Here is a 10,929-nt window from a genome sequence, read left to right as displayed (position 1 = left end):
GCCTGCAGTACAGATAACTAGCTGTGTGTGAGCCTCAGATTACTATATACACCTTCATTCTCAAAATTATTATCTGAGAAAGAAAGAATTAGTTGGAAAAAGTTGGCAGCAATCACTATAGCTAGGTTTCCATCCAATGGGTGACAGATTTTCATGCGAATATTCTATAATCCAGTGGTAGGTTTTCAAAAAATGTACTTATGGCGGATAAAATCTGTGCGTGATGAGGTAGTGCACATAAATTGTACTTCTTCATTGTACTTCTTCGCTTAAATGTTCATGTACCGAAACAAAATCTAAAGTTCGATGTGTTTCCATCGCATTTTCAACACTACCGATGGTTTAGTTACAAAAAACTGTTGTGTTTAAATAGCAAATGTATCTACTCTGGTCTTGGCACCTGCTCTCTAGCCAACAGCTCGCAGATACAGTGCGAGTAGGCTGTGCGGGTTGTCTAGTTTAGTTTAGCCTAGTTTAGGTTATTAGTATCCCCATTTCCTACTGCACATGCAGCAGCTACTCTTCCTGGGACCACATAAAACATACAAATACATGACAAAATACAGAACAGTAATAGACAAGAACAACATACTGTAAGATATTACACTAACTTCTGCTATAAAATACTATCTAGTATACAATAAAAAATTCTATTTAGTATTCTATAAAAATCATATCTAGTATACTATAAAAATACTATCCAGTATACTATAAAATACTGTCTAGTATACTATAAAAGTACTATGTAGTATACTATAAAACAAATACTACCTGGTATACTATAAAAATACTATCTATTACACTACAAAAATACTATCTAAAATACTATGAAAATACTATCTAGTATACTATAGAAATGCTATCTAGTCTACTATAAAAAATATATATCTAGTATACTTTAAAAAATACTATCTAGTATACTATAAAAATACTATGTAGTGTACTATAAAAAAAAATACTATCTAGTATACTTTAAAAAATACTATTTAGTATACTTTTAAAATACTATCTAGTATACTATAAAAATACAATATAGTATACTATGAAAATACTATCTAGAATACTATGAAAATACTATCTAGTATACTATAAAAATGCTATCTAGTCTACATGATGAGATTATTATGGACAAAAGAGCAGGATTATTTTTATTTGTCAAATGGCAGCCAAGCATAGCTGATCATGTCACCAGAATAAGACCCTCAATATTTATTGAAAAGAGCATCAAGCGCATCACCTTGCACTTTCACCATCCTGTGAAGTTCATCCTCATTTATTTCATCTGTAGCTTAATAAACTGCATGGTTTCCTGAGTCGTAGTGGGAGGACCACACAACATGTCATCGCGTGACTTCAAATTTACTTCACTATGATGGTTATTATATCAATATTTGTGCATAAAAGCGTTTCCACCGACATTTGTCGCATAATAATTTTTACCAACACAAAAAGATCCCATCTTGTCTAGCATATTTTGTTTTGTCAACATTTGGAAAGTTTACTGATGTTCTGTTTCCATCAAGCCTGTCATAAAAAATGTTATTCGACATGTACTTTACATACAAGGATGGAAACCTGCTTAGTGATGTGATTTTTCAGTTTTCTACAGTTTTTATATTTCGCTTCTGGCAGACCTGCATGTGAATCAATAAAGTATACTAAATAAATCCTTCGGCATGAGTGAATTAGTAAAGTATATAAATAACTCCTTCAGCATGAGTGAGTAAGTAAAGTATATAAGTAAATACTTCAGAATGAGGGAGTAAGTAAAGTATAGTAAGTAAATACTTCAGAATGAGGGAGTAAGTAAAGTATAGTAAGTAAATACTTCAGAATGAGGGAGTAAGTAAAGTATAGTAAGTAAATACTTCAGAATGAGGGAGTAAGTAAAGTATAGTAAGTAAATACTTCAGCATGAGTGAATTAGTAAAGTATATAAGTAAATTCTTCAGGATGAGTGCATACCACGGGGAAGCTGGGAAATCCAAAAGGGGAGAGGGGAGGATTGAACATTAAATGCTGCTGGAAAGATCAAACACCTCAGCCTCATTTTCTCTATTAAGCCTCACTGAGTCCTTAAACAATGACGACTGCACTGGGAGGGACAGAGGTCCATTTATATGATAGATGTTTGGCTTTATGCTAACCGCTACAAATGGTCAAAACTGCACCCTATGGGCCCTGGTCAAAAGTAATGCACCACTCTATGGGCCCTGGTCAAAAGTAGTGCACTACATAGTGAACATTGCCATTCGGGATGCAACTCCAACAGCAGCACAAACACAGACTGGAATAAATGAAAGCCTAGTGAGTTCGTTTTGGGTTTTACTCTTTAGTTAAAGTGTAAATTATAGGTTCTTGATTGTCCTCTGTTTGTCCCTCTCTGGTACAATAATCCATAACAAGACTTTTGTGAACATGCACAAAGATGACAATGCAGGCTGATGCAGCCCTATGCTAAATCCCTTGTTGTTACCTTAGACTGTACACTGTCATGGTCAAAACATATAGATTCAATGGTTGTAAAGATGGGGAGAGGTCTGTCTGTAATAAAGAGATGCTTTGCTTTTTTGACACCACACTCCACAAATAAAGTCCTGCAGGCAGGAAGAAGTTAAAGGAAATACTAAAAGAAATGGAGGAACTTATTCAAGAAATATCAAGTGTAATATATTATAAAAATAAAGCAAACTGGATGGAATATGGGGAAAAATGCACCAAATTAATTTTAAATCTTCAACATAGAAATGTTACCAAAAATAATTTACTGAATCTTGTTACAAATGACGGAGTCACCCATGATTCACCAAATTATATTTTGAAAGAGGAAGCAAAGGACTTTAAGCAGTCTCCTCCATCTCCTCCATCCGAAGCTAATTGTATGGATTCTTTTTCTATTAATAATGTAAAATTAACAAAATTACAGAAAGACTCATGTGGAGGCAAAATTACAAAGGAGGAACTTCTTGATGCAATTAAAGCCTTTAAGTAGGGGGGAAACTCCAGGGCTGGATGGCATACCAGTGGAGGTATACCAACCCTTTTTTGATATACTCAGAGGACCGTTATTAGCATGTTTTAACCACTCCTATATAAATGGTAGATTATCAGACACTCAACAAGAAGGTCTGATTTCATTATTACTGAAATAGGTTCCAAGTGGGAAAAATAAAGATCCAGACTATTAAAAAAATTGGAGATCCCTTACATTTCAGTGTTGTGATGCAAAAATTCTAGCAAAATGTATAGTGCATAGAATTAAAAAGGTATTGTCGGACATTATTCATTCTAATCAGACAGGTTTTTCCATGGACAATACATTGGAGATACTGCAAGTACTGTAAACAAAAGAACACTATGACAAATCTGGGAAACCAGGCCTGCTATTCATAGCTGACCGTGAAAAGGTTTTTGAGAAAGTACGACTTGAGTTTATATATACAGTATATGTAGAACTCAGGATAAGACCCAGATGCAGACAGCTAGAAATCACAGATGTTTATTGACCCAAATAGGTGGCATGCAAAAGACAGGTCAAGGGCAGGCAGAGGTCCGTAATCCAGGGCAGAGTCAATAAGGTACAGAACGGCAGGCAGGCTCGGGGTCATGGCAGGCAGAATGGTCAGAACCGGGGAAACTAGGAAACAGACATTTTAGAAAGCAGGAAGACAGGAAAGCACGCTGGTAAGACCTGACAAGACAAACAGGCAACAGACAAACAGAGAACACAGGTATAAATACACAGGGGATAATGGGGAAGATAGTCGACACCTGGACAAGTACAAAAACAGGTGAAACCGATCAGGGTGTGACAATATGGGGGATTGGAAGTGATGCAGACAATTACATTGATGGAAGCTACAATCTATCTGCAATATTAAAGCTGGCCTACCCCCCCACCAAAAAAAAACATATACAGTATATATATCCAGAAATGTATATATACATATAAAAATATATACTCCTGCGTGCTCTAGTTTTATTTTATCTTGATTATTGTCGTCATATGGTCAAGAGCTGCAAAGAAAGAGCTAGTTAAGTTGCAGCTGGTCCAGAACAGAGCGGCACGTCTTGCTCTTCCATGTAATTAGAGGGATAGTAGTATTACTGTGCCAGTCTCTCTTGGCTGAGAGTTGAGGAAAGACTGACTGCGTCACTTCTTGTTTTCATAAGAAACATTAACGGGTTGCGAATTCCTAATTGTTTGCATAGTCAACTTACACACAGCACTGACACACATAGTTACCCCACCAGACATGCCACCAGGGGTCTTTTCACAGTCCCCAGGTCCAGAACAAATTCAGGGAAACGTACAGTATTATACAGAGACATGAGCGCATGGAACTTTCTTCCATCTTATGTAGCGTAAGTGAACAGCATAACTGGTTTCAAAAAACAAATAAAGCAACACCTCGTGGCACAACGCCTCTCCCCCATGTGAACTACTTGTTGTGTGTATATACTGACATGTATGTGTAACTGATAGATACACACACACACACACACACACACACACACACACACACACACACACACACACACACACACACACACACACACACACACACACACACACACACACACACACACACACACACACACACACACACACACACACACCTATATGTCAATGTTTTAAATATGTGTTAATTGTAAAGTCTTTTGTGTCAGACCCCAGTAAGACGATCTGTCGCCATCGGCGACGGGGATCCTAATCAAAACAAATCAAATCAAATGCATGAATGTTGTTATGCACCACCCTGGTCCTGTATCTGTGTGTGATGTCTTGCACAAACAAATCTGAGTCCAGGCTATCGTAACTGTCTGTCTGACCACATAGTAACCCTGTAGATTTATACTGATTGGCAGTTAGTTGTACTCTGTAATTACACAGAGACACACAGAGGACACCAGGTGACGCTGACGGTATTGTCATCATGTGGAGCAGTTTCTAGGCCCATCCATGATGTCTTTTAGGCTTCACTAGCCTACAGATGTCAAATTGTTAATATTGAGAGAGTAAGTGTATTTGATTATCTTGAAATTAAAGGACCTACTTTGGCAGGATGCAGAGAAGAAGACCTATTTTGGCAGTATGCAGAGAAGAAGACCTCTTTTGGCAGGATGCAGAGAAGAAGACCTATTTTGGCAGGATGCAGAGAAGAAGACCTCTTTTGGCAGTATGCAGAGAAGAAGACCTGTTTTGGCAGGATGCAGAGAAGAAGACCTGTTTTGGCAGGATGCAGAGAAGAAGACCTACTTTGGCAGGATGCAGAGAAGAATACCTATTTTGGCAGGATGCAGAGAAGAAGACCTGTTTTGGCAGGATGCAGAGAAGAAGACCTACTTTGGCAGGATGCAGAGAAGAAGACCTATTTTGGCAGGATGCAGAGAAGAAGACCTATTTTGGCAGTATGCAGAGAAGAAGACCTCTTTTGGCAGGATGCAGAGAAGAAGACCTCTTTTGGCAGTATGCAGAGAAGAAGACCTATTTTGGCAGTATGCAGAGAAGAAGACCTCTTTTGGCAGTATGCAGAGAAGAAGACCTATTGGCCTTGCATGGCAGCCGACTAGTCCCTCTGAGTAGTGAAATGTCTGCAGATGTAGCCCACTGTTTAAAACTCTGATGACGTGGTGTATGGGACTACTGAATCACAGCCTGTGCTTGGTGTTCTGGTCTGGCCAGGCACTTTGGCTCACATCCAGCCTAGCTGGACAGAGGAGATTAAACAGGGTGTTCAGGCCGTAAAAAGGAGTTAAGCACATTGGTCATTCTTTGAGTTTCCGCAGAAATGTTACTTTACTGAAACGTTCACTAAATTGTAAAAAATGACTTAGTAAATTTGAGCATAAACCGGTCTGTTTATTGTTAACAAATTAAAGGGTGCAGTGTTCTTAATTGCATTTTAGGATGACTCCAATGTCTTTCAGTCACAGAACATGTTGCTTCAACTCTCTCAAATAAACACATCGTCCATTTTGGGTTCTTCCTAGAGGCTAGTCTTTTTCTATTTGAAAGTCTGATAGGGGTTGTGTGTGTGTTATCTTAGTGTCTGCATGGGCATGAGAGGATAATCTGTGTCTGGAGTTGTCTTGTGTCTGAAGGGGTCTTTTTCTATGAGGCTCGGTGTCTCTGTATCCGTATCCATCCATTTTTATAGATGGAGCCATGATTTTAGAAGAGGAGGAAGTCTAAACAAACCACTGATCTGGGATCAGTCTACCTGCTCCATGTTATCAGCAGCACTATCAGCCTTCCTGGCCAGAAGAGACATTCAACTTTGGAATGCAATGAAAATCACTGCTGTGAGCTCGTCAGAACAAGCCCGAGCTGTTGTGATGTTCATCATTGCTGCAGCTCCACAATGCTGTTTGATTCTTGGTATTTGTTTGAAAGGACAGGCCTCACAATATCCATCAGCAGCAGCTGGGACTGGATTTATGTTGTCTAAAAAGTATCACTAAGTATTAATTCGCGTTATTTTGTGCACCTTCAATCATACTACGAAATGGTATTTAAAAAAAGCAAGGCTGCTGTTTGGCTGGTAAACTAATTATAGATTGTGGCTTTAATATCCGGCTCCATTGCGTTCCATTGTTGGCTGTGTAAAGTCAGAGTTTAGACACCAACAATGTATTTTCATTATTTCCTTCAATTTGACATCTGTAGGCTAGTGGAGCCTTCAACAAGGCCCCCCCCCCTTTTACACCACTGCTACTCTCTGTTGTTATTATCTATGCATAGTCATTTTAATACCTCTACCTACATGTACATATTACCTCAATTACCTCGACTAACCGGTGTCCCCGCACATTGACTCTGTACTGGTACCCCCTGTATATAGTCTCCACATTGACTCTGTACCAGTACCCCCTGTATATAGCCTCCACATTGACTCTGTACCAGTACCCCCTGTATATAGCCTCCACATTGACTCTGTACCAGTACCACCTGTATATAGTCTCCACATTGACTCTGTACCGCTACCCCCTGTATATAGTCTCCACATTGACTCTGTACCGGTACCCCCTGTATATAGTCTCCACATTGTCTCTGTACCGCTACCCCCTGTATATAGCCTCCACATTGACTCTGTACCAGTACCACATGTATATAGTCTCCACATTGACTCTGTACCAGTACCCCCTGTATATAGCCTCCACATTGACTCTGTACCAGTACCCCCTGTATATAGCCTCCACATTGACTCTGTACCAGTACCACCTGTATATAGCCTCCACATTGACTCTGTACCAGTACCACCTGTATATAGTCTCCACATTGACTCTGTACCGCTACCCCCTTGTATATAGTCTCCACATTGACTCTGTACCAGTACCACATGTATATAGTCTCCACATTGACTCTGTACCAGTACCCCCTGTATATAGCCTCCACATTGACTCTGTACCAGTACCCCCTGTATATAGTCTCCACATTGACTCTGTACCAGTACCACATGTATATAGCCTTCACATTGACTCTGTACCAGTACCACATGTATATAGCCTCCACATTGACTCTGTACCGCTACCCCCTGTATATAGTCTTCACATTGACTCTGTACCGCTACCCCCTGTATATAGCCTCCACATTGACTCTGTACCGCTACCCCCTGTATATAGTCTTCACATTGACTCTGTACCGCTACCCCCTTGTATATAGTCTCTCTATTGTTATTTTACTGCTGCTCTTTAATTACTTGTTCATTTTATTTCTTATTCTTGTTTATATTTTTTATTATTATATATATTTTTGTATTAATGTTTCTATTTTTTTAAACGGCATTGTTGGTTAGGGGCTCGTAAGTAAGCATTTCACTGTAAGGTCTACACCAGTTGTATTCGGCGCATGTGAATAATAAAATGTGATTTGATTTTGATTTGAATTTAATCTAATGATGTGGGCAGTGCAGTTAATAAATCATATTTCAGCCAATCCAACCATGTCTGTATGCCCACTGTTGCATATTTACTCTCAGCACTCAATATACACATTTAACTCAATTCTGGATAACTCAGATTTCTGTTTCCTTTGGCAGGGAGCACAGGATCTAACAGGAGCGTTTTCCTCCCCTCGGGAGGACGACCTCGCTGGTAAACTCAGGAAAGAGTCAGACAGGGTAGTGAGAGGAGGGTGAATCTACTGTACCTCCCTGGGATTTCCTATCTAAGCTGTTGAGACACTTGATTGAACAGCCAATTATTCAATCATAGCTCATCAATCAGTCTCTATATTAAACAATCAACAGTCTTGGGTTGTAGGAATTCCAAAAAGTGAAAAATATTTTAATGTAAATTTTAACAACACCTACAGTAAGTTGTCTATTACCTAATATTGTGTTTAATTACTGTTTGATTCATTCAGTCACAATTGTATTTATTAATTTATTATTATTATTACTTTGATTTTTTTTATTTAGAAATATTTCAATTTTTTTGGTATGAATTACAAAACGAAGTCTCCCTGTTTCCATAGATCTCCCTCTGCAATGAATAAGTTGAGTGAAGCATTACAATTGTCCCTCTAGATAGCCTTCATTATTTTGTGGACGAAAGCAATACAGATTAATTTTACAATAACAAAGTATTTAATAAGCATGCGGTCCCAGATATACCTGCCTTATGGTCAACGTTTGCCAAAATCACCAAAGCAAATAGACTGTATCTGTGACCGTCTAGCTAAGCCAGTATCATTTGTGATTGAATAAACATGACATCATTGATAGAACAGAATACACATCACATTCTGAATGCAGGAACACAAAGATCCAAGGCTGTCATTGGACACAACCATTTCTGAGCCAAAGAAGCACAACCATTTCATCAGATAGGCTATAACGTGTCAACTAAAAGGCTATCCCTGATCTTCCAGTAATTAATTCATCTGACTGAGCTGCTTGAAAGAGGACATTTTCAAGAACATCTGAAGAGCAGAGAAAGACAAAATGAGGAACCCAGTAACAGTGATGATAGTCATGGTGTCTGTGGAGTTTACGCTGTACACAATGTGCCTGTGTGCTCCACGGTGGCTGGTCCAACCGGAGGGAACCAGCGTGGGCCTGTTTGCCATCTGTAACAGCTACGTAGGCTTCTCCAGTTGCACCATGTTTCCAGCATGGACGGGTGAGCAGCGTTGCCGTTACATGTTGTCCTTTTGTGGAGGGAGAGTGACTACATCCCTAATCGCACCATATCCCCATTATAGTGCACTACTTTTGACCAGAGGCCTATAGGGCACTACACTATCTGGGGAATAGGGTGCCATTTGGGATGCATACAGTGCTATTCCAAACCACTGTGACAGTATGTTGGTAGTAGTGTATGTGTGACATACTGTCATCAAACTCAATTTCACATTTTGTCAGGCAGCAGTCTCCCACTCACAAAATGTGATGAATGTGGGCTATTCATTAAACTGGGCTATATTGACGTACACATCTGTTTTATTCAAGAGAACGACAACAGGTCAACGTAGCACTACAATTAGTATACATTTAAGTATACAACTTAAATTGCAGTATTAAACTACAATTACAGTATGTTATAACTTGAGGCCTAGTCTCTTTTTAAGATGGTGGATGTTTCTCTCTAAATAACACAAGAAATGTACCTGAAATGGCTGACTGTCAGCCTACTACTGTGTGTACAAATGACAACATAGGCTAAGTTGATAGCATGAACGTCAGATACCTATAAGTACCTATTTGATTCATTATCAGGTACATATAGTTTGTCTTGGATATTCCTCTCTGGCTCCAGTGCTCTCTCCTTCATTGCTCTCTTCACTATCAGACCAGCTCTCAACAGTGGTAGGAGAGCCATTGCTGCACTACTCCTCAATATTATCTCAGGTAGGCAATGAAATATTATCTCAGGTAGCCTATGAAATATGTCTCAAGTAGGTGTTTGTGCACGCTTAAGGATTTGTCACTGCATTAGAGCATTATGACATGGCGTGGAATCCAGATTGATATGAATCCAAACAGATATGCTCAGTATGGTTACATGGAGTATCAGTTTGTATTCCAGGTTACATAATGCCCAGGATGTCAAAAAATACTTGCTAGTTTATATGCATGCTGATTTCTGTTGGCTGCAATACATGCTTGGTGGGAATTTGTGTGTGATCGGGATACAAGATCAGCTTTTATACGCCAAATGTATTTGTTACTTGGAAGGTGTTCTTATCTTCATGTTTTAAAATAATCATTCTGCATTGTATTACTGCTGCTGTTTAATTATTTGTTACTTTTATTTTGTATTTTTTTATCTAAAACCTTTTTTTCTTCTTAAAACTTCTTAACGCATCGTTGGTTAAAGGCTTGTAAGTCAGCATTTCACTGTATGGTCTACACCTGTTGTATTCGGCGCATGTGACAAATACAATTTTCGTTTATTTTCCTCTCTGTCAATATATTATTACGTTTTCTTTGTTTTTTTGTTCTATTCCTACCAGTGATCCTGTGTACCAGTACTGTAATCCTCTTCCTGGTGTCCATCGAAGAGCAGTCACCCCTGATGTTCAGATATCTTGGGTGGTCTTTCTACATCTGCTGTGCCACCCTCTTTTATGCATTGGTAGTGTCCGTCATCCTGGGCCTTGTGGAAGGTCCCATTCGGATTGTACCAACTAACACAGGCCTAAGGGATGGTTCGCCCGTCATAGCACCGTAGACTCAATCGCAAATTGTCTCAGAGATAGTATATACACCGTGTCCCATACCATGTCTTATTAAAAATGTACATTTCATTATTTTGTTTTCTAATAAACTACATAATGCTCTCACCCCTTCAGAATAAGCATGAAAAAGCTATATGATTTACAAATCTACTAATTGCAGCTCAATCATTTATCTTTGACGAAAACGGCTGATGTTGACATTTGCATGGCTGAAGGTACACGACAACATTGTGCAAGAAACTGAA

The 10,929-nt window shown here is 39.0% G+C and overlaps 1 long non-coding RNA gene across 1 annotated transcript; it reads left to right on the top strand.

The window, feature by feature from the left end:
- Positions 1-8,740: 8,740 nt before the first annotated feature.
- Positions 8,741-10,789, top strand: LOC139574800 (uncharacterized). Its single transcript, XR_011674833.1, has 3 exons — positions 8,741-9,126; positions 9,723-9,854; positions 10,460-10,789. It is a non-coding gene; the product is annotated as an uncharacterized lncRNA (long non-coding RNA).
- Positions 10,790-10,929: the final 140 nt, after the last annotated feature.

The sequence above is a fragment of the Salvelinus alpinus genome, chromosome 4 (genome assembly GCF_045679555.1).
Source record: "Salvelinus alpinus chromosome 4, SLU_Salpinus.1, whole genome shotgun sequence".
NCBI classification, from domain to species: Eukaryota; Metazoa; Chordata; class Actinopteri; order Salmoniformes; family Salmonidae; genus Salvelinus; species Salvelinus alpinus.
Note: the sequence above shows the minus strand (reverse complement) of the source record. Positions and strands in the feature narration are given on the sequence as shown.